Source organism: Pinus tabuliformis, chromosome J (genome assembly GCF_031772625.1).
Source record: "Pinus tabuliformis cultivar Carrire ecotype Pingquan chromosome J, CPIR1, whole genome shotgun sequence".
In the NCBI taxonomy this organism is placed as follows: Eukaryota; Viridiplantae; Streptophyta; class Pinopsida; order Pinales; family Pinaceae; genus Pinus; species Pinus tabuliformis.
Window position 1 is genome coordinate 1,242,042,968 of NC_142295.1, and position 26,350 is coordinate 1,242,069,317.

The following is a 26,350-nucleotide window of genomic DNA, read 5'->3' on the forward strand; positions in this document are numbered from 1 at the left end:
ATTATTTCATATAGGGATAAAAAGGCCCTTGGTAACCTTTTGTCTACCCTATGGTCTCTAATGGATTCAAATTTGAGTAAATTAATCATTATTCATCCCCAGACATAAGGAAAAATAAAATGGGATACAATGATTGCGCATATATTTTACATATAATACAAATCTAATCATCCATGTACATGGGAAAAAATCATTCCATATATTCAACATAGCTATAATAGATTCCTCCACAAATATATTGTCTACTATCATTTTCAAGAATGTTGGATTCACAATTATATTGAGAGGGTGGGTGAATTAGTATAGTGACATTTTTTACCTTTTTTAAACATTCAAACATTGTAAGACATCAATCTCATAAAATAAATAGGTAACATAAAATATGCATGGAAACCCTTATAAAAGAAACCATAAAATTTCTTTTAATTTATTGCTCTTTGTAAGCACCAACCTATAGGAGACACCATTACTTTTTTATTTACAAGCACCAACTTGCTAGAGACACCAATCCCCATTGCTTTGTAGGCACCAACTCGTAAGAGACACCAATCCCCTTTGCTTCTTTGTACGCACCAACCTACAGGAGAAACTAATCCCATCAGTTTCTTTGTAGGTACCAATCTATGAAAGACACCAATCCCATCTACTACTTTTTAGGCACCAACCTATAAGAGACATCAATCTCATATACTACTTTGTAGGTGCCAACCTACAAGAGACACCAATCCCCTCATATTTGTATGCACAAATCTGCTAGAGACACCAAGCCCCACTGATATTTGATGTAAAATTTATTCTTCTCTAGTCCACTTAGCTCATTTTCAATTCCTTACAACTACCTCTATCTTCTCGGATCATTAATATTTTCTGACTCACTCTTCTCCTCATTTCACTTCACCAATCTCCTCTAATATCTTATAAATTTGTAGTTTCTTTACCCCTTAATAACTCTATGTTAGTGTATGAACAACTCTCCATGCCATATGGTACTTATCTTATATGTAGCTATCAATTATTTTCTCAACACTCCTATCACATCCACACAAAACACACATTTCACACCATTCTTTCACTTCACTACAAATCATTTTGGTACTGCACACCACTCTCGCACTTCATTATGACCCATTATCACCATTCTCATTACTCTCACACTATTGAATGTGTTTTCATTGATGTCAAGGTTAAGGGGAGTTCCCATTAGATACATAATTCTCAAAGTTAGGGGGAGATACCATTGGATACATAACTATTAAAGGGAGTCCTTAGCGAAGGCCATGAGTGTAATTTTTTGTTTTCCTCAAATGGAAAATTGGTTTTTTCCTTGGAATACAATTTGGTTATTATTCCTTGAACAAAAATTGGCATTTCTGTGACATTTGTTCATTAACAAAATTTGGTGTTTTCAACTTAAGCCCCAAAGGCACATTTCGATATATGAGAGTGTAAGTGTGGTGTCAATATAGATGTGCCCATGCAATGTAGTATGAAATTAGTGTGAAAAAATTATAACTAAAATATAGTGTTTTCCCATGACCTTGGCCTTCCTTAATCTTTGCTAATAAACCATCATTAACACTAATTAAAACATCTACTAGAGAGGTTTAAGTAAGGCTTAAGTATATCAGGGTACTAGAGTATTAGGCATTAGACTACATGTTGTTTAAACCATTGAGACTTGTATTCGGTGTGACATGGCAGCATATGACATGGAAAAGAAGTGATGCGGCACATACATGTGGATAGTAGGTGGAAGATTCTAGGACATGGTAGTAGCAATGTATGGCACGTGTTAGGAAGAAATGGAATCTTTTGCCAACCAACTAGACAATTAGTAAGTACAAGTCAACACCAAGACACATGGCATACTCAAATTGCTCATAAAAAATTACATGATAGGTGAAGTGGCAGGTGACGTAGTATGGTGGATCCCACATTGGGGTACTAGGCACTGAGGTGAATGGCCACTTAATTTCTCTAATATAGTGAGTTCCAATATAAAAAATAAGTTGGAATTAGTTGTAGTCAAGAAGAAAAATGATCATCAAATGTAATTCCATTAGCCTTGCAACTTCTTAGGTCAACTCTTAAACTTCTAAGGGTGTCCATCTAAAGGGAGTGTTCCTCTCTCATTTTTCTAACTGATTCTTCTTCTTGAAAATGTTGAGATATATCTATGTCATACTACTCCATTTTTTTTCTCATATCTTCACTCTCTTTTTGTTCCTTTGTGTCTTCTTATGTGTTGTTACACACATAACAGTTAGCCAGCCAAAACTAGAAATAACATGTTTACCCATCACCTTGGTTTATCTGTAATAAGCATATTGAAGTGAGGTTATCTAAAACACCAAAGCTCAAATCTCAAGTTACTATGCCATTTAGAAAACACCTAACATATTACAGTTTAGCATTCCTATCATTTCACAAATATGGTATCAACATATGCACATAACTCAAAATCATCAGTCAAAGTTCTATTATCAGCACACATTTGCACACAAAAAAAATCATCCTTTAAATACCATAGAGTTTGGTATTCCACATTGTAACAGAAATCATTTTTTCTCCCAAGGATCCAGTGTAGAACCTTCACTCTAATACCTCACTGCAACACTCCCTTCCACCCCCTTAGAATTCCCAGGCTGATGGTAGGTGTTACTTTAAAATAACTCGACCTTCATGGATTCATTATGAATATGGGACTAAAAAATTCCTTCTTCTCCAAATCTCTCGAAATTAACTTTGGAAAATGTGATCACATTCATCTTTTAGAGAGTTTTCTAGTGCTATAAATTTTATTCTAATCTAATCTCTATATTGAGATTTATGTCGTTTCAAAGATTGACCAATTAATCCTTGCAATCTCACCAACATTCTTCCATGTGGCACCCACATGAGACTCACATGACCTTGTCATGTCATCCATGACACCTACATTGCATCCACATAATCATGGTCACATATTCGTGGGACTCGCCACTATAGAAACACTCACAAGTACCATAAGGCTTAACCTCTTCATATTTTTCCACACCTTTTGTGTTATATATAGTCCTGAGGTAAATATAGGTGTACACCAAAATTCCCAAGTGGCATCCTTCCTAGATTTTTGGACTTTTAGATCTCCCTCTCACATTTAGGGAACCTGACCCTAGCCCACATCTGGGGCTCTATGAATTTATACTATGTCCTCAACCCCCAAATGTCTTGGATTCCTGAATACATTCTCAACTTGCGAGGTAATCCAACCTCGTGCCAAATAATCACCAAACAAACCCCACTCTAGATTGCATACAAAATTTTTCTTATGAATAAATTTGTCTTCAATCCTTAGAACACCCAAATGGGTCCCACCCCAGATTTGACCTTTTCACTTAATTCCTTGCATGTTATCTAATTTGGTGCTCTCCATAATATGCATAAATATAAACTACCTGAATTCTTGAATCCTAGATAAATATGCTAGTCTTATAATGCAGTTGAACCGAATATAATTCCCTGTCAATGACATATCTAGCCCTAGATATATGTCCAATCCTTGTGATACAATGACTTGGAAACTCTAAGGATTTCAAGGACCTTGTGCTAGCGTTCCTTGAGCCCTATTTCTACTCAAAACACTCACTTCCATAGGAATGAAACCCTCATTCCAACACTAACATTCCAGACATTAATCTTAAGCATAGTGCAATTAATAAAACTATCAGTGTGCCTTCTAACAACCATAGAAACGAGCCAAGACTTGGCTAACACTACTTTATGAACTCAATTATAGTAGCATCATATTAATCCACTAAATATGTCCCAAAAAGAATCCATCAATTCCACTTATGTATCATTTCCATATACCGCACTGGCCATAGCTTTTTGATAGTCTCTAAGAAACAAAGATCCATGATATTCGTTGCCTAAAACAGGAGGGAATTCATACACCATAATATTTAACCGAGTAAATCAAGAAATAATATAGAACCATGAAAATAGCTATGCTACTCAAGGACACATCAACAAACACAGAGGCCTCCAATACCCTCATAACCATGAATACATATAGATAACATCTCATTAGAGACAACCTGGAATATCACATTCCTCCATTAGAAATGTTGATACATACATAACAATATCATACACCATTCATAGTACAACATAGTATATACTTATCTAATTAACTTAAATGATTGGAAACTGAGGAAGGGAATTCAATTCTCCACCCAACCATAGGCTATCCTGATTGCAATCTTTCTTGCAGTTGATCATCCCGAGCTCAATTTAGAGTATAAGGAGTTATGTTAAGAAAATTCACACCAATACAATTCAACCAAATCAAATAGGAATCCAGAGCACATAGTGTCTCCACCTGAAAACCAAGATTCTAGAGAAAATAGTGTCTCCTCTAATCAAATAATACAGGTAGTTAGATCCCACAATGTCTCCACCAACTTCACACTATAGGATTCCATAGCACACAGTTTCTCCACCCACTTCACACTTTAGGATTCCATAGCCCAAATTGTTTATGCCCATTAAACCACAATATTATAGAGCACATAGTGTCTCCACCTGTTAGGCACCATACGAATCTATAACACTAAGACTCCCCACTTGTTAAACGCCATGATAAATTCCATAGTACACGATGTTTCCACCTACTAAATAGGAGTCCAAATCCCACCGTGACTCCACCTTCTCAACACTATAGCCTTCTATTTACACCATGCTCCTCTGTGTGCTTCCATGCCTACACATATGCTACATTTTGTTTTCTTTTCGTCAACAATTTCTCTTACTCTAATATCATGTTATGTGTCCACCCTTCCCAGTATGTCCACTTCCAGTATGTTTTTTTCTCATATCACTCTATTGCCCATTCCCACATACTCCCCTACATTCTTCTTCCCATCTTCCCCTTACATGTTAACTTCCACAACACGTCTCGCCAAATAGGGAGGTCATATGGGTTTTATCCCTTAATATATGATGTCCATACACCCTTCAATGCTTGCACTAGTAGGGCCATAAATTGATTAAAGAGATAGGTGGTAAAATAAATAGAGTGGCTTGGTTTTATGCTCAACACAAGCAACTCCTCCACCTCATACCTCTAAATTTCTGTCCACTCCTCCTATCCAGTTAATGTTTACATTTCCACATTATTTACATGAATTAAAATTCATAGTGATAGTTACAAGAGGGCTAGTAAAAATGGTTGTCTTGCCCAACCATACACCTTTGGTTGGTTGAGCCATGGACATGACATCTATGTCAACAATTAATGTTTCTTGTACTAAAACATTAGGCCCTTCAAGAAACATGTTGTGTGATGTTTCCCTAATTAATCTTTGTGATTTTGTTTTAGGACAATGCTATATGTGGATACATCATGTTGTTTATAATTCTTATCCATGTAGTGCCATTCTTTCTCTAAGAGGTTAGCTCTACAAGATACTAGAGTTAGTTCTAACCATTGTAATTTCATTGGTCTCAACAAAACAGTGCTAAAAGGTAATCTCTCAAACTAAAAGGTTTTTCCTCTTCATGGTTCAATCAAAAGGTGAAAGGAATTTCAATGTGACCACCATATCCTCAACATAGGGCCTCTCTACACAACAAAATTATGTGGACAAGATTGGAGAGACATACAAATATATCTTTTCTCCACATGTGGGGTTGTCTCTACATTGATAGGTAAAACACTCCATTGACTTGATCCTTGATGCTCCTTTACTTTATGTATGAATATATAGACACTCTCACTTATGAAATGAGAAACTAAAATGTCAAATTCATGACCTCATCTAAAAGGGACACATTTGACTAAGTTCCTCACACTATGGGAGCCCAGTGGTGTTTTTGCAAATGAAGGATGGAACTTGGAGACTGTATATTAATTATATATCCCTAACAAAATCACAATAAGGAATACATACCCAATCCTCTAGATTGATGATCTTTTTTATTAGCTTAAGGGTACCAAGTTCTTTCGTAAGATTGATTTGAAGTTAGGTTGTGACTAGGTTCCAACTGGAAAAAATGATGTATGGAAGACAACCTTCAAATATAAATAAGTCATTTTTGAGCTTTTTTTCATGCATTTGGCTTAACTAATTCTCTTGAAATGTTCATGAGGATGATGGATGATATCTTACAATTTTTCACAAACATTTTTTTGGTTGTAAATTTAGATGGAATCCTCATCTTTATTAAAAACTAGGCAAAACATTTGCAACACCTTCAGTAGGTCCTAAACACCCTATGAAAACATAAGTTGTATGCCAATATGAAAAAATACTTATTTTTCATGAATAGGATTCAATATTTTGGATAAATCATGGGTCAAAATGGGGTGCATGTGGACTAATCCAAGATCCAAATCATTTATGATTAGTTAGCCCTGATGATGCTAATAGAGTTTTGTAACTTCTTGGGCGTTGATAACTTCTACAAAAGGTTTGTGTTAGGGTTATATCATATTACTTGGCCCTTAATTCAAGTGACCAAGGGTGGAGCTAAGGAAAATTTTTCCTAGCTTGAGTCACAAGAGAAATCATTTGAGGATTTGAAACATCACCTATGCTCCACACCAATCCTAACCCTACTATTCTTGAAACAACCATTTGAGATTGAGACAGATGCCTCTGAATATGCTATTGGTGTATTTCTCACTCAAAAGGGACACATGGTTGCATATAATAATGAAACGCTCTACAATAGTGTTTAGAGATACCCCACATATGATAAGGATTATATATTTGGTAAGTAGATGATCAACCGGCTAATAAATGACCTATACAATTTATCTATACATAAGGAAAGTTTCCTAATGATTGTCATTAGAAATGGTCTAGTTATATACAATGATTCTACTTGAACATCAGCTATAGGAAGGGTAGAACCAATCATTTTGCAAACTTCCTTAGTCAACCCCTAATCATGGTATTTATCACAATTCTTAACTCTTGTAGGCATGTGATCTTCAAATGGTAACAATAATCCAACATTGAACCTAAATTCATTGGATCATACTAGACATTGATCACAAGAAAATAAGTTACAGAATTCCACCTCTAGGATTCTCTTTTGTGCTGTTTGGGTCACCTATTTGTTCCTTCAAGTGAATGTGCCAAGCTAATATAAGATGCACATTATATCTATGTGGTAGGGAACTTTGGTGTGGAGAATAAAGTATTGCTAGCTCAAAAGTATTTCAACTAGCCAAATCTTCAACATGATGCCCATTGGTATATCATATCATCCATTTCTTGCGTTATTAATAATTCATCCATTAATAAGAAGGGGTTATACACTCCTTTACTTTCCCTAAACAAGCCCTGGAAGTCAATCTCCATGGATTATATGTGTGGTGTAGGAATATCCTCTCTACGGATAGAGACGATCCCTCTAGCCCAAGAGAGTGGGTCTAGCCACAAACAAGACAATCTAATATAAATTTCCTTAGATTAGAATCGAATAAGAGGGCCTACCGCTTATAACGCTAATCCACTTGATCGTGATCTTGCTTCCTTACTCCAACTTCCTTTCGTTCCTTTCATTAAAGTACCTAAAACAAACATGCGAGAAACAATAGCAAACATGATAGCATAAAATCGAATCCAATCTACTTAAAAGGTCAAGGAGTTCTAAGATATCAAATGTAATATTACACCTTATATAGGAAAAAAAATCTTTATTTGTATTAAAATAAACTTCAAAGATAAATACAACTGAAGCCTTGACGTTGGAGATCTCCTTTGCGGTATCCAAGTCCCACTACATCCCTTTTCGACACTCTTTTCCTCCTCTAGCTTGACATGAAATGGCTTCCAAGCTCTAATTCTCTCTCCTCATGCTTTAGCTACCAAAGGCTAGTATTTTTTCATCTAAGACTAATCTTCTTCTATCAAAAGCTAAATATTTCATAATTTTGCAGCTAGTTCTATCTCTCCACCACTTTCACTATGTGTTGTATTGTAACCAAAAAGGGTAAGAGGAAGTGGTTTATATAGGGAAAGGAGGATAAGAATGAGATCCACGTAAGGGGGAAGAAGGTCTTATCTCCTTGGGAAGGTCCACTTTTAAGGGGGAAAGAACCTCATATGGAGTTCTCGGCCCTTATCCAACCAAACGAACATCCAACATATCACCACTAGAAGTTTCTAGACGCGAAACTCCATTTCCTTTTATAAAAAAAATCCAAAAGTAGACCGACACAGGTATTGGGCTAATAGTAGCGGCAATCAGCATGGGTCACAGTGTAAAGCTCTTCCATCTGCGTGGGTGAGACGCTGGGAAAGAGTGTTGATCTTAAAAACTGAGTTTTAAGAAGGATTCTCTGGAAATGTTCTGAAGGGAGTGGAGACTACTTTCTTCTAACTTCAAGGGATGCAAGAGCATAGGTTTTATGATGAAATTATAACATATTAGTCACTACTAGGGTTCACTGGGATTAGGAATGGGGAGTGACAGGAGAGTGACAAATTATTGTGTAGCAGATGCCCCCTAAAGCATGAAGTCAGAGCTGAGAGCGATGGTTGAAATGTTTTAAGACAGAGCGAGGACTCGGAATACTAGCATCGGAAGACCTGCAACTCAAACATACATGTGCATATCTAAAATTTGATAGTCATGCGTGCTAAACATGAGAGGCATATAACAATACATGAATCCATAGTATAGGCACAACTATCCATCAAGAAAAGGATCATGTGCATGGATCCTCGACATGGTTGCAACTATCTGACTGAAGGGATCATATGAAATAGATCCATGGCATGGGCACAACCATCTACATAAAGAGGATCAAAATGAAAAGACCCACGGTATGGTCGCAACCATTCAACTGAGCAGGATCAAAATAATACACATGGCATGGTCGCAGCCATCCCTATAAAGAATCATGTATATAATCATGAATGAACCATCACTCCTTGCAACCTGGACTTTTGTGATCTAAGCTCAGTCTTGCACTCCAACATGACCCAATCAAAGTACAAATTATAACATGTGAATAGACGTGTTGAAGCCAAACATGCTAGAAAATCACTTGATTACCAACTAATTATGTGAACTGTTAACAAGCATGAGAGAAACCACCCATAATTTCAATGGCTCCCAAGGTACTATTAGTACAATTCACAAAGTGTGAATAAGGAACTAAAGTCAAACACTTGTGAAATCACTCGATTGAGGACCAATGATGAGAACCTATCATCGAGTGCGAAGAACTTTCCATTGAGGCATGCAAGCTCTAAGGTACTAGAAAGGAGTTTCTAGATCAACTTTCTAGATAATGAGCTGAAGTCGATAGGAAGTGATCTATCGAAGGAAGCTCATAATGGATCCTTCATCATCGACACGAAACAGGAAACACAATGAATGGGAGTAATCCAAGAATGTGACAGATGATCAGACAATGTACATGCAAGAAGACTTCTCTTGAACATGTGGATGACACGACTCCAGAGTTTGGCAACATTTTACATCATAGGATCAAAGGTGATGGTGACGTGGTAGAGATCAGATGATAGGTTAAAATGGATAACCCAAACCTAGGAAGGAACGTGATAGAGTGAGGATGTCCCAAAACCCATCACGAACAAAAAATGAGTGTTAATGTTCAAGAGTGACATGTTACCTCAAGTGAAGAATACAACTGATGAATACTTCCAATCTCCCCCGCCATTTCTGGTGAGTACCCCAGTTATTTTTTGAAACAAAAGCTTGAAGGGGATAACATATGCTTGTAATATAAGCCCATCCTTCGAATGGATCCTACCTAGTAAATTTTAATGATCCCTAGGAAGGATAAGCTTGGTCTCATCATAATGACAAGTCTTATGTCATTTAATCCTTTAACGAGTCCAACAAAGGTGAAACTCGGAATCTTTTTCATGTTTAGATAGTTTGAAAAAGACATAGAAAAGAAAACTCCAAGGGTCCCTTTTTGTAAAGTTGTCTCTCGAACCCGAAAAGGTAGAAATCAATATTCAAGAGAACCTCCTAGTCAAGTTTGACTAAGGTATACCTTTTTCATAAATAGTTTTATCCTAAACCAAAAAAAGGGGTAAACGTATACTGGGTAAACAACATTTCGCAACCTTTAACGAGTTAAAAACAGAAAGAGCTCATAAATATTTTCATATTTTGAGAGTCAGAAAAGCGCTGAAAGATGACTTCCTGCTTTTATTTTCTTTAACAAGTCTAAAAGGGAAAAATACTTGGCAATCTTTTCATTTTTTACGAGTTAGAAAAGAGCTTAAAGGTGACTCGTCTTGGAGGAATGGGTGGTATAGAGGGTAGCAACTGGTTCCGGTTATGGTGGAACTACTCAAAAACTAAGAGGTCAAGAGGTTGGATAGTAAAACCACTCATCGATGTGGTTCCTTGAGAAAGGGTAAAACAACCAAGTGAAAGTGAATGATTGGCTAAAGAGATAGTGGTAATGGAATGGAGAAAACACGAAGGCTTATCTAATGAGAGAGGCTAGTAAAAATGGAAATCATGAGGGTTAAAATGGAGATAGGTTCATTTTTATACAAGCCTGAACCACGAGGAACTATGCTTCGATTTAGTTTCATGTTTACACAAGCTTGAAATGAAAAACTATGCTTGGATGAAAAAATGGCATGCCCCCATTATGATGAGAACCAAGGCACATGCCCCCAAACTTCATTTCATTCGCCAAAGTAGACATCGGTTTGCTAAAAGGTGGATGGAATGAAATTTCACTTTCGAGATCAAGGAAAGTCTCGACTAGAATTTGATGATATCTTAATCAAATACTTGATTTGGAAAAGGGAGTTGTTTCATTTTTTAATGAGGTTGACACAGTAAAAGAACTATCCTCAAGACTCCTTGTTTCATTTTTTAAGGAGCTTGACACAAGACCAGGAACCATGCTCCAACACTTTGTTTCATTTTTTAACGAGGTTGACACAAGACCAAGAATTATCCTCATGACTCCTTGTTTCATTTTTTAAGGAGCTTGACACAAGACCAGGAACCATGCTCCGACACCTTGTTTCATTTTTTAACGAGGTTGACACAAGACCAGGAACTATCCTCATGACATCTGTTTCATTTTTTAATGAGGTTGATACAGGAACAAACTATCCTCGAAATATGTTTCATTTTTTAATGAGGTTGATATAGGAACAAACTATCCTTGCACGTTGTTTCATTTTTTAACGAGGTTGACACAGAAAAAGAACTATCCTCATACGTTGTTTCATTTTTTAACAAGGTTGACACAGAAAAAGAACTATCCTTGTAATAGCTGATCATGGACCATACGAGAACATGGCCCCCAAGAGGTCCTCACTGGACAGGAGAACTACGCTCTGGGAGGAACACATGTCAATTGGTACAAATGACAGATCAGGTTCCAATGCCCCCAATACATAATGTACCATGCCATCTGCGAGATCATTAGTGGATGTGGAGATGGAATGGGTAGCCACATAATTGACCTGTGGCGGGGAGGGTACTGCTTGCAAACGAGAACCAATAGGCAATGAATGTAGGATTGGAACCATCTGGTGACTAGCGAACGATAATTGATCAATGGTCACTAGTCTCCATTCGTGTGGAAAACAAATTACATGGAAGAGTAAAGAAACAAGAGCTCCCATGACATAAACATAGTCGTGCCCAAGGAGAAGATCAAAGTCTAAGGGACCTTGGACTACCATCATGTCTATATAGATAGTCCTTCCTCCCAAAGTAATAGGGAACTTCAGAAGGATCCCTAAAGTTTGGTTGGCTCCTTTGTTGAAAGCCAATAGATTCTAGGTGATAGGCACAAGTTGCGGGGATCCCAAATCTTGCCAAGTAGTAGAAGACATGATGTTAACAGATGAGCCTTCATCTAATAAAGTTCCATGTACTACCATATTATACGCTTGTACCATAATCTAGAAAGGCACATAAGATGGGAGGAGGAATGTAGTCAATTGACACCAATCAAAAGAAACAATAGAACTACTTGGTGGCGGTATCATAAGATTTTCCCCATGCTTTACAGGAATAGGGGAAGGACTCTTCTGAACAACTGGGACAAGAGGGCCACTCTTCAATTCATGCGAATCTGAGGAGACAAGAAGAACATGAGCAATATGATCACTACTCTCTTCGGGAACAGAGTGAAAAACTAAAGGTGGAGCCAAGTAGACACTCTTTTTGACCAATGGTTGGTCAAGAATAGACACAAGAGAGTCACGCTCAAGAAGAGCAGGATGGGCAAGAGATGAATCCAAGTCAATCTCTTTACCAACTAGGAGAGGGTTAGAATAAATCCTTTGATAACCAATAGGAAGTTGGTTTTAAGGTGCTGTAAGGTTTTCCAAAACTTTGGAAGCTTTATCCATAAGAGGACAAAGGTGAAGAATATGCTCTCCTTCACGTAACCTACAGGGGAATTTAATTTTTACCTTCTTCTTACCATCACTATCCGAGGGTGTAGCATGGACACGATCTCCAAAGGTCGATGGGGATGGTAGATCCAGATTTTGAGACCATACCTCTAAGACTCTGGGAATACCAGGACAATCTTAAAGGAGATGGTCACCCTTACATAGCCTGCAAGGGAATTTTACCTTCCGTAAAGGATCGAAAGGTTTTTCGGCAAGAATTGCATTTGGAGAAATAGCTGCATGGTTGGCCTCTCACTTATCTGACTTCTTCTTCTTCGTTTTCTTCTTATTCTTCTTCTTAGCCTTGTAGTTACTGGATTTCAAACTTTCACCAAGAAAAGTAGAAGAGGAGGGTGAAGAAATAGGTGAAGAAGGTGAGAGGTCAACCTTAGAATCAACATGGTGTTTTTCAGGTGAAGGAGATGGCTAGACAGAAGTTGGGACACTCGGGACCACCAAGATCGAAAATAACCAGACAGGTAAACCAATAGTTAACCCAGGAAGGGACAACATTTCCATATAAGGAGCATCAGTGTTTCCAAAAGAAGGAAAAGGACCAGGACTCCCATCAGAGGGGAACCCTTGATTGGTAAAATCTAGAAATGTTTCCATTGGAATCGACCCTAAAGAATCACTAAGGAAGATAACTTTAACCTGGAATATTTCGCCAGTAGTTAATTTTAAGACACTGAAACAAAACTTTTCCTTTTCATGTTTTAAGAGTCGAGAAAAGGATGAAAGGTGACTCTAGTCACTTTCAGATTTTAATGAGATCGAAAGTATAAGTGATCGATGATCTTTTCAAATTTAAAGAGTCAGTAAAGATAAAAAATGACTACTTAGGTTACTCTAGGCATAAAGGATTACCAGGTAATCATGAACTATAGAATACCTATGGAGAACCGAAAAGTACGGGTAGGCAATCTCCCCGAATGTTGTGTTCGGTGTATCACATTTACAAGGTGGCAGACTCGGCTTCCTATGGATAAAGGATTGCAACCTATAGGGGTCTCCCTTTATATACATGATGGTACAGGGAGCACAAGTCCATGCTAGTGTTTTCTAATGCAAGATCGTTGTGAATGATAGCAGCTAGGTTTAAAGACACTAGAACACGTCTCTAGCTTAGAACACTAAATGTGAGCGTTAAGTTTCAATGCTTCCTTAGGTTAATTCAATAAATTTTAATGGTTTATCTTGAATTAGGTTTTAGTTTCAAGGCCCTATCGTTGTCATCTAAAAACTTCTATATGCAGCTATATGAGAAAAGAAATCTTTGTCTTTGATGAAAGTTTACATTAATTGAGGGATAGAGAATACATAATCAACGCAACTACCAAAGAATGAAATCTTAATACATGTCCAAAATTCACTTAATCTTCCCTTAACAAAAAAAAACTTATTTCATTTCTCATGCCTATGATGATGCAATTCTAGCTTCTCAGTAACGCTAATAATGCAATATTTTCACTTAAGTAAACTAGAATGATGTTTTTCTTTTCATAAAATTCAAAATGAATCTTTCACATAAAGCACTTTAATGAAAATTTTCACAATTCTGAACAAACAAGCATTGATCAAATCCAAAGCATGATAAATGAAACTAAAAGAAAATTCTTCCCTGAATCAAACAAACCAAACACATAAATGCTTCAATCGACAAACCAAGCAATGTAATCTATGCTCGGAAAGAGAAAAGAGACACTCAAAATAAGAGAACAAATGAGACTCTTTCACTCATTCAATTGAAAATGAAGCAATGAAGATGTTGCGACTAAAAGATGGATTAAATGAAGTAGAAAATCAGAAACTTAACATAATGAGTAAACAAACAAATGGACGATAATTGACCTAGATTCCCTAGGGTCATAAAAACCATCCAAAAAAACTCAAAAAATCAAGCAATGATACTTCAAGCCAATCAATCAATCAAACCCAATAAAAAAAATCATCCTAGTCACTTCTAGGCGGAAGAAGAGAGTCTGAGGGTCAAGAAACACTGGAACTAGAATGGGAGAAACTTTGATTTTTATTAACTCAAAAACCGGCACGACTTTTTGGTTGAAACTAGTGCTGAAAAGGGGTCTGACGCGACTGTTTAGATGAAACTAGCACTGATCGATGGATTCAAACAAAAAATAAAATTATAACTTCACATAGAGCTATACTTAACACATCAGAGGGTGGGATAGTGTCTATATTCCTTTAAATAGGTCAATACAAATCCAGAAGACCATAAATAAACAAACTAGGCACACAAGTAGAAAAATAGAGTGATGAAGAGGAGATGTATTTCCCCTGTGGAGTCGCAAATTTGTGGTGTACGAATATCCTCTCTACAAATAGAGGTGATCCCGCTAGCCCAAGAGAGTAGGTCTAACCACAAACAAGACAATCTAATGTAACTTTCCTTATATTAGAATCGAATAAGAGGGCCTACCTCTGATAACGCTAATCCACTTGATGGTGATTTTGCTTCCTTACTCCAGCTTCCTTTCATTCCTTTCGTTCCTTTCGTTCAAGTACCCGAAACAAACATGCAAGAAACAACAATAAACATGATAGCATAAAATCGAATCCAATATACTTAAAATTTCAAGGAGTTCTAAGCTATCAAATGTGATATTACACCCTTTATAGGAAATAAACCATTATTTGTATTAAAATAAACTTGAAAGAGAAATACAACTGAAGCCTTAACATTGGAGATCTCCTTTGTGGTATCCAAGTCCCACTACATGCCTTTTCAACACTCTTTTCCTCCTCTAGCTTGACATGAAATGGCTTCCAAGCTCTAACTCTCTCTTCTCATGCTTTAGCTACCAAAGACTAGTCTTTTGTCATCTAAGACTAATCTTCTTCTATCAAAAGCTAAAGATTTCATAATTTTGTAGCTGGTTCTATCTCTCAACCACTCTCACTATGTGTTGTATTGTAACCAAAAAGGGTAAGAGGAAGTGGATTATATAGGGCGAGGAGGATAATAATGAGATCCAATCAAGGGGGAAGAAGGTTGTATCTCCTTGGGAAGGTCCACAATTAAGGGGGAAATAACCTCATATGGAGTTCCCAACCTTTATTCAACCAACCAAACATCTAGCACATCGCCGCTAGAAGTTTCTAGATGTGAAAATCCATTTCCTTTTATAAAAACAGTCTAGAAGTAGACCGACGCGGGTATTGGGCTAACAGTAGTGCCGATTGGCATGGGTCACCGTGTAAAACTCTGCCATCAGCACAAGTGAGACACTGGGAAATAGCGTTGATCTTAAAAACTGGGTTTTAAGAAGGATTCTCTGGAAATGTTCTGAAGGGAGTGGGAAATACTTTCTTCAAACTTCAAGGGATGCAAGAGTATAGGTTTCATGATGAAAGTATAACACAGTAGTCACTACTAGAGTTCTCTGAGATCAGGAACGGGGAGTGACAGGAGAGTGACAAATTACTGTGTAATAATATGTCAAATTTTCCCTCCACCAAGTATGGTAACAATAGTGTGTTTGCAATTATCGACTAGTTATATAGGATGGTCATTTTGGCACCATGCAAGTATCACAACCGAAGTCACTACTAAACTCTTCTTTGAGCATTTTTGGGTTCATTTTGAGCTGCCTTGGACCATTATTTTATGTAGGGATAATAGGTTCCGTGGTAACCTTTGGTCTACCCTATGGCCTCTAATGGATACAAATTTGACTAAATTGACCATTGCTCATCCCCAAACATATGGACAAATGAAAGTGGAATAGGATGATTGTGCATATCTTTCACATCTACAACTCTGAGCATTCATGTAAATGGGACAAAATCCTTCCATATATTCATCATAGATATAATAGATTCCTCCATAACTTTATTGTCCACTATCCTTTTTCAAGCATGTTGGATTCACAATTATATTGATACAGTTGGTGACTTAGTATAATGACAATTTTTACTTATTTAAACATTCAAACATCATAAAACATCAATATCATAAACTAAACAAGTATCATAAGATATAGATGCAAATCCTTACAAGAGAAAACCACAAAAAATATTTTTATTGATTGCTCTTTGTAAGAACCAACCTATAGGAGACACCAATCCTTTTTTCTTTACAAGCACCAAATTGCTAGAGACACCAATCCCCATTATTTTGTAGGAACCAACCTACAATAGATACCAATCCCCTTTGCTACTTTGTAGGAACTAACCTATAGGGGAAACCAATCCCCTCAACTGCTTTGCAGGCACCAATCTACAGGAGACACCAATCCCATCTACTACTTTGTAGGAACTAACCTACAAGAGAGACCAATCTCCTCTACTACTTTGTAGGGCATAACCTACATGAGACACCAATCCCTTCATATTTGTATGCACCCATTTGCTGGAGAGATCAATCCCCACTAATAGTTGATATACAATTTATTCTTCTCTAGTTTAATTAGCTCTTTTTCAATTCCATACAACTACCTCTATCTTTTCGAATCATTAATCTTTTTTGACTCACTCTTCTCCTCATTTCATTTTAGCAATCTCCTCTAATCTCTTAAAAAGTTTTAGCTTATTTACCACTGAATAATTATATTTTAGTGTATCAACAAATCTCCATTTCATCTAGAGAGGGTTTGGCAACAACCAACCCAAGCCATAGAGCTAGAAGAAGAAACAAGGGAAGATTTTCTAAGGAGTGTTTTTCCCACTGCATTGTAACTATGTCAACAATTAGGGCTACTAGGCTTATGGGTCTTTGTCAGTATAAAACACCAAAGGCTAAAGAATACTGCAAGTGGTCAAGCTTCCAAACTAGTGACCTATAGTGAACTTGATGTATTACAAAAAAAAAAAAATTGTCCACTTATCTTACATGCATAGATATCATTTATTTTCTTAACACTCCTCTCACACCCTACATGAAACACACACTTCACACCATTCTTACACTTCACTACAAACTATTCTCGTGGTACACACCATTCTCGCACTTCATTATGAACCATTCTCACTCTTCTCATTACTCTCACAATATTGAATGTGTTTTCATTGAAGCCAAGGTTAGGGTGAGTTCCAATTGCATACATAATTCTCAAAGTTAGGGGGAGATAGCATTGGATACATAATTTTTAAAGTCAAGGGGAGTCCTTATTGAAGGCCATGAGCGTAATTTGTTTTTTTCCTCAAACGAAAAGTTGGTGTTTTTCCTTGGAATGAAATTTGGTGATTCCTTGGAGTGGAATTTGGTTATTATTCCTTGAACAAAAATTGGCATTTCCATGACATGCCTACATGAATGGATTTTTTTGTTTTCTACTTAAGCCCCAAAGGTGCATTTCAGTATATGAGAATGTAAGTACAGTGTCAATATAGATGTTCCCATATAATGCAGTATAAAATTGGTGTGAAAAACTTATAACTATAATATAGTGTTTTCCCATGACCTTTGCCTTCCTTAATCTATACCACTAAATTCTCATTAACACTAATTAAACCATCTACTAGAGAGATTTAAGTAAGGCTTAAGTATTTTAGTATGTATATTTCCACAATCATTAAATTTCTATTGATGAAGACTTATGGAGAACTGTGTGTTGTGTTCATGGATTTGCCTAACATTTCGGGGTGAACCCTTCACCCATATTCAGGGAATTGAAGCTTAATTGATGCTTTGAAGAGTGCTAGACCCATATAAATATAGGATGACGTTAAAATATAATTGTTAAAGGAGGTAAAAACATAGCTGTTAGGGAAGGTAAGAATGATGAAACCAATGATTAATATTTACTTTAATGAAAGACTATCAGAAATAAGGGATATAAATTATTAAATAAATAATTGTATAAAATTGACTTGAATAAAATATTAAAAGAGAGAATTGAATAATTTTATTTATTTTAAATTATTTTAGGGTAATAGTAGAGGACAATTCAAGGGAAATATAAAAATATTTAAATATTCAACGAGAGAATTGAATAATTTTATTTAAAATTATTTTAAGGGTAATTAAAGAGATCAAATTAACTGATCAAATTAGAGCAAGTGAATTTACAATACTAGTGAATAAACCTAATATATTGGAATGACATAATTATTTTATTAAAAATAATTTTGGATTAAAGAATATTATAGTAATTAAAAAGAGATAAATTATGGTAAAATTAGATTAATGTAGAGTATAAAAATTAAATTAAATTAAGATTTATAAGAATTGACTTAAGGAAATAAATCTAACTATTAAATAGGAGTCATTAAATGAAAATGAAATTAAATATTTTTAAAATAAGATTAATTAAGAAAACGAATAATGCAAGGAATTAAAAATTAAAAAGAACTTCAATAAAATTAAATTAAATTAAATCAAAGATGACATTACTATTAGAATTAATACCATAATAGAATGGAAAAGAAACAAAAATAATCATCCCTTAGCTAAGGTAAACTTACTCTACATTCAAGGAGTTACCAATCATATATCCAAAATTATTTCTAAAAAGAACATCAAGGCCTTTTTCAAACCCGAGGAAACCCTATGCCAACTCTTCAAATCGATCAAAGACAAGAATGACCCTATGCTAGGCCCTGGAGTCTATGAAATCCCTTACTCTTGTGGAATGTCTCACACAGGGAAAATTGGTAGGTCTTTGAAATCTCAACTCAAACAACATATGCTTGATAGCTACCATAACCGCATTGCTAAATCTGCCATCACCAAACACTCCCATAATACCAAGCATCTGATTAGTTTTGATCAAACCAAAATCTTAGTCTTTGCCCCCTTCCATGCCAACCATGTCATCAGAGAAGCCCTCGAAATTGATAAGTGCCCTAACAACTTTAATTGGGATTATGATTATCATTTAAACCAATTCTAAAAACCCACTATTCATTTATTGTCCTCTAAATCCCACCCCATAATATCAGTTCTAACCCCTCTTAACCCCATTCCCCTATTCTTCCTCTATTTTTCTTTCTCCTATCCTCTAATTTTTCTCATATTCTTGTTTTCCTATCCATTTGATTGTTCCCTTCTATTCTTTTATTTGTGTTTTTTCCCTCCTTTTATGATATTAATTCTAATAGTAATATCTTCCATTTAATTTTTAGTTTAATTTAATTTAATTTTCATTAAGTTCTTTTAAATTTTCTTTTAATTCTTTTAATTTTAAGCATTATTATTTTACTTAATTAATCTTATAATAAAAAACTTTAATTTCATTTTCATTTAATGATTCCTATTTAATAGTTAGAATTCATCCCTTAAATCAATGCTTATAAATCTTATTTTAATTCTCAACATCAATCTAATTGGACCATAATTGATCTCTTTTTTATTATTATTATAATATTCTTTAATCCAAAATTCTTTTTAATAAAATAAATATATCATTCCAATATATTAGGTTTGTTCACTACTATTATTAATTCACCTACTCACTCTAATTTGACCATTTAATTTTATCTCTTTAATTACCTTTAAAATAAATAAAATTATTAAATTCTCTCTTTTAATATTTTATTCATCTCAATTTTATTCCATTTGTATTTAATAATTTATACCCCTTCTTTCTGATAGTGTTTCATTAAAGTCAATATTAATCATTCATTTCATCATTGTTACCTTCCCTAACATATTTTTACCTTCTCTAACTATTATATTTTAAAGTCATCCTCTATTTATATGGGTCTAGCACTCTTCACATTATTAGTTAAGCTTCAAGTCCTTGAAGATGGTGAAAGGTCCACCTAAAACGTTGGGAAAATACAAGGCTTAAGTATACCAAGGTACCCAATTACTAGGCATTGGACTACATATTGTCTAAATAGTAAGGCATGTATTCAGCATGACTTGACACCATATAACATGGAAGGGAAGTGATGTGGCACATCCACATGGATGGTATGGATGGTAGGTGGAAGATTCTATGACATGGTAGTAACAATGTGTGGCACGTGCTAGGAATAAATGGCATATTTGTCTAACCAACTAGATGATTAGTAAGTATAGGTGAACACCAAGACAAATGGTAAGCCCAAATTCGTCATAGCAGATGACATGATAGGTGAAGTGGCAAGCGACTTAGCGTGGTGGGTCCCTCATTTGGGAAATGGGCATTGAGGTGAAAAACCACTTAAGCTCTCTGATATGGTGAGGTCCAATATAATAGATATTAGTTGTAGTCAATAGAAAATGATCGTTAAATGTATTTCCATCTACCGAGTTCATGGATCATATTGGTACCATGTTGGTATAGAAATGTTACAATTCCAGCTATCTTGGTTCCACCAAAGGATAAGGTCATAGCACACAATTGTGATTGTTTGAGAGTTAAGGTTCTAGAATTGAAAGGTCATTGAAAAGGCATATTGGGGTATTCGGGCATTTGATAATCAAAGTGCTAACAAAGCATCTTTGTAAACAAGGACCCAAACTCCATATTCATCAAATCCAATCTATTAAGACCATTGTCACAACATAATGTCACCGTTGAGCAAGTGTTTATCACTTGGGGTGAAAGGAGCCAAAAGAGAAATCTGTGCATCAGGTAATCTGGATGTTTGAAAAATAATCCTCAATTAAAAAAACTTCCCAAACTCTGGATTCATTAGAACGATGACTTAAAACTATGGTCCCAACATAAGCTGACGAGGTATTAATGGTTTAGAACTTGGAGTTGAGGGTGCTAGGGCGATAATCTTAATATATGTGTATCTAGTGAGCTCAAAGTATGAGTTCATTAATTATCCTAAACACTTGATTCACTGCAACAATGAGTTAAGCCAATAGTCATATCATATTCTCATGCAGAAGAGAGCTAAAATGAAAATAAATCTCTCAAGTAAAAAAATTCTCTAAGAAATATTCTAAGTGAATTAAAGTATCTTGCACCATATATAAATATGAATGCAATGTTATAAAATAAAAATAGATCATATACATAATCTTAAAGCACAGTCAGATGAGAGAGATCTTGTGTGATTTGAGAGAATGCACATGCATAAAGTAATCATATGATGAATAGAGTGTGTGCAAGAGAAAGCTTAATGTGAGATCTAGGCTAGAAAGGAGCATGCAGAGTAGAGTGCATAGTTGTGCAATGTGCTAGAATACTACTAGTTAACCAAGAAAGATCATATTGTTGTTAAAGAAAAGAAAAGGGGAAGAAGAGCATAATTCAGTAAGTCTAAATGTGTAAGAATTAATGGGGGTGCCTATGGATCTAGTTTGAAAATTTTATGAAAAAGAGATATGTGGGATAAAGTAGATTGAATCAACAGATCCAAGGGCGGTTGGTATTTCTAGCAAGTTGGTGCTTGCAAATCTAAGGGGATTGGTGTCTCCTGCAAGTTAGTGCTTGCAAATATAAAGGGATTGGTGTCTCCTAGAAGTTGGTGATTCTAAATTGGAGGGGATTGGTGTCTCCTATAGGTTGGTTCATATAAATATTGTAAAAGTAGGTTGGTGCCTACATTAATCAAATACTTAAAAGATGTTTTATGGTTTTCTCCCATATGGGTTTCCATGTATATCAGTTATATCATGTGATTTATGTATTATATTTTGATTTAATGTTTTAAATAGTGCAACATTGTATTACAGTAATTAACCCCCCCACTTAGTATAATTGTGAATCAAACAATTGGTAGTATAGTAGGATCCTTTACAAATAGTCTAACAACTCAAGGGTATATCTTAAAGAGACAAATGATTGGTCAAGATTGTAGGAATTTACAGGGTAAGTTCCTCAGACAGAACACCAAAGGACACCGCTCACAAACAGATCACAGATCAATACACTAGTATTTTGACGTGGTTAAAACCCTCAAAGAGGGAAACAGTCCACGGCCTGAGCCAACACGGCCACTTCAGGCAATTTATTAATAAAAGAATGAAAATTTACATAAGCTTCTCTCATGCACGGTTAACCTACAAATGACCCTCCATGCTCTTTAAATAGAGATCATGGACTAATCGGGTGTTAAGCCACATATCAAGTGTCGGTAATACCGAGGAGAGAATGAACCGTCGGATCACTACATATCTTGACCGTCGGATTGTAAGTTACAAAATGTACATAGTAAAGAAACACACTTTACCTAACTCTATACTAGACCAAGTTGTACTTAACTATTTCCTATGTGTCGAAATATCCTAACATCCCCCCTTAAGAACAACTTGGGATAGGATTGAAGGATTTACAAATATGACACAATAGGAGAAGGAAGGAGGCACTAGAGCCTATCCCCCCTTAGTGACAACTTCCTGAACTCCAACCATAAATTGAAGTTTAGTGAACTTCGCCTCTATGAGAGCCTTTGTAAAGATGTCTGCAACTTGATCATCTGTTGAACAATATTGCACTTCAAGAACATGGTCATGAATGAGCTTTCTAATGAAGTGCATGTGAATTTCAATGTGTTTTTTGCGCTAATTTTGGACTGGATCTTTGCATAGTTGAATGGCACTTTGATTATCACACCAAAGTGTAGTCGGATGCTGCTGCTGAAAGCCAAACTCTAACAGGATCTGACGAAGCCACAAGGCTTCCTTACTAGCTTCTACGGCACCACGATACTCTGCTTCTGCTGAAGAAAGAGAAATGGCACCTTGTTTCTTGCAAGCCCATGTAATAGGTCCTGAACCAAGAGTGAACACATAACCTGCAGTAGACTTCCGATCATCAAGGTCACCAGCCCAATCGGAATCAGTGAAACCAACCAATAGAGGAGATGCTTCGGCACTGTAATGAATCCCAAATTGAATTGTACCTCGAACATAACGAAGTATTCTTTTAGCTGCTTTCCAATGACTTTCACGTGGGTTTTGCATAAACCGAGCAACAAGGCCAACAGCAAAGGAAAGGTCAGGACGAGTATGGGTTAGATACAAAAGTTTTCCTACAAGTTGACGGTATAAGGTAGCATCAACTTCAGGAGAAGTAAAAGTGACTGAAAGTTTGACTCCAGACTAAAAGGGAGTAGGGGCTGGCTTACATTCTTCCATGTGAAAATGGCGTAGAATATCACAGGCATACTTGGACTGAGAAAGGGAAATATCTTCCTTGGATTGCAAGACTTGAAGACCGAGAAAATAATGTAAGTGTCCTAAGTCTGTCATTTCAAACTTCCTTTTAAGGCTAGACTTCACATGGTTTATAAGGTTGGGATCACTACCAGTCAGGATAAGGTCATCAACATAAAGAAAAAGAATGATAAGATACTTGCCCACTTTCTTGGTGTAGACAGTATTGTCAGAATGACACCTAGAGAAGCCAGATTCTAAAAGAAAGTTATCCATTTTGGCATACCAAGCTCGAGGAGCTTGCTTGAGACCATAAAGGGATTTCTTAAGCCGAAATACAAGGCTGGAGTCTGTTTGTATAAAGCCAATAGGTTGTTCCATATAGATTTCTTCGTGCAAGTCCCCATGCAAGAAGGCAGATTTAACATCCATCTGATGGACTTCCCATTTGAAAGAAGCGGCAAGGGAAAGAACAAGGCGGATAGAGTTCATTTTGGCAACAGGGGAGAAGGTTTCAGTGTAGTCAATGCATTCAACTTGTGAAAAACCCTTAGCAACAAGATGAGCTTTATGTTTATCAACTTTCCCATCTAGTCCATACTTGGTTCTGTAAACCCATTTGCATCTAACAAGTTTTCGTCCCTTTGGTAGAGGAACAAGATCCCATGTATCATTTGCCAATAATGAATGATATTCTTCATTCATAGCTGCTTCCCAATCTGGATGGCCTGAAGCTTCTGCAAAGGTGTCAGGATCATAATTCATTGAAGCTTGAGCCAGTAAAGAAGAGGCTCTCTCAAACTGAGAACGTGTACGTTGTTGATCTGTAGGATCACCGGCAAGATCACCTACTGCATCCCGAGTAGCACGGACCCATTTTGGAAGCTGAGGAGCTGAAGGAGGATCTTAAGAAGGTGGGGGAGGATTTTCATCCTCGCTTTCATCATCTGAAGAAGAAATATTTTTAAAAGTAGAAGAGATAGGGAGAGGTGGCACATGCGCCGAGCTAGGCTCGCAGGCCGATATATTTTCAGCAAACTTTACATCTCTTCTAATGATAACATTTTTGGACTTAAGTGGAATAAGTCTATATCCTTTGACATCTTCAGAATATCCAACAAAAATACATTTTTCACTCTTAGGTTCTAAAGCTTTATGTTTCTCATCTGGAATATGGGCCCATGCTTCACTTCCAAAAACGCGAAAGTGACTTACATCTGGTTTGATTGAGCTCCATGCTTCTTCTGGAGTGATATTATTTAAAACCTTAGTAGGAGTGCGATTTATTATGTAATTTGCACAGTTAATTGATTTTGCCTAATAATTAAGACTAAGTCCTTTAGATTGAAGCATACAATAAGCCATTTCCTTTAAGGTGCGATTCTTCCTTTCAGCTACACCATTTTGTTGTGGAGTATATGGAACAGTATGTTGCATTTGAATTCCATTCTCAGTGCAAAAGTTGATGAATGTGTTTTTAACATATTCTCCGCCATTATGAGATCTTAGCTTAAGAATTTGATGTCCAGATTGTTTTTCAACAAAGGCCTTAAAGGCCAAGAACATGTTAAATACTTCACTCTTGAGTTTTAAGAAGTATACCCAAGTGTGTCTGGAGAAATCATCAATGAAAGTTAAGAAATACTTGTAGCCAGAGAATGAAGCAACTGGAAGTGGACCACATAAATCACTATGCACGAGCTGTAAAGGGGCTGAGGCGTGCCAAGAGGCACGTTTTTCAAAATTGTCCTGATGATGTTTTTTGAGTACACATCCGGAACAAACACCATCTCTACAAGATACCATTGGAAGACCTATCACCATATTTTCTTTACATAGATTCTGAAGAGAGCGATAGTTTAAGTGACCAAATCGCTCATGCCAAAGTTTGCTCACTTCATCATTATGAGCAACAAATACCGAGGGAAGATTTGATGACCCAAAGCTGTGAAACTTATACAACCTTGTAGAATCATCAGCAATGCCAGTAGCTAAAATCTGTCTAGGATCTCTTAGGTCCTTAATTACAACATCGTGAGGTGAAAATTCAACGATTTTACCTTCACTTGAATGGGTTATCTGATATACAGATAGAAGGTTGCAGGATAAGGTTGGAACACATAATACATCACTAAACTGACCATTGTCTAGATGTACAGTTCCAGTCCCTAAAACACTAAGAGATCTATCATCACCAACATATATATTTTTGGTGTTACAATCATTTAAAGAAGAAAACATGTCTTTGTTTTTGTGTTATGAAACCAGCTCACAAAAAGATAGAAAAGAGAGATCCACGCCTTATAATTCAGCCTCTTCGAGGGGGCAACCTCCTTTACATTACATAAATGAACAATTCTTGGATGATTCAAATAACAAAACCTCCTTTCTATATATAGGAGTCTATGGAGTCACAATATAATCCAGCCGACCTAACAATAATAATATAAAGCCACAAAAATAAAAATAGAGGGATTCTATGGGCACATTAATAACAATATGGGGGTAATGGGGGCACAACAATATAAGTAAGGGGTATAACTACAATAATAATGGGGTAATCACTAGTATTATAGGGACCCAACATGCCCCTCTCCTTCAAAAAATTGTTGTCCTCAACGCTTGAGTAGTTCAGGATACTTCTGCATAAAATTCTCATCCTCCCATGTGGAATCTTCAGCGGATAAGTTCTTCCACTTGATAAGGTACTCTGAAATTGATCGATTTCATAGCTGTCGAGTTCTTGTTTCTATAACTGCTTCCGGTTCCAATATAATTTTTCCTTCCTCATCAAGTTCTGGCAATATTGTTTGAACTGGGAGCTTGTCGCCTATAACCTTCTTTAAGCATGAAACATGGAAAACTGGGTGCAATCGAGAAGCTGCAGGAAGCTCCAATTTGTATGCCATAGTACCAATCTTTTGCAACACCTTGT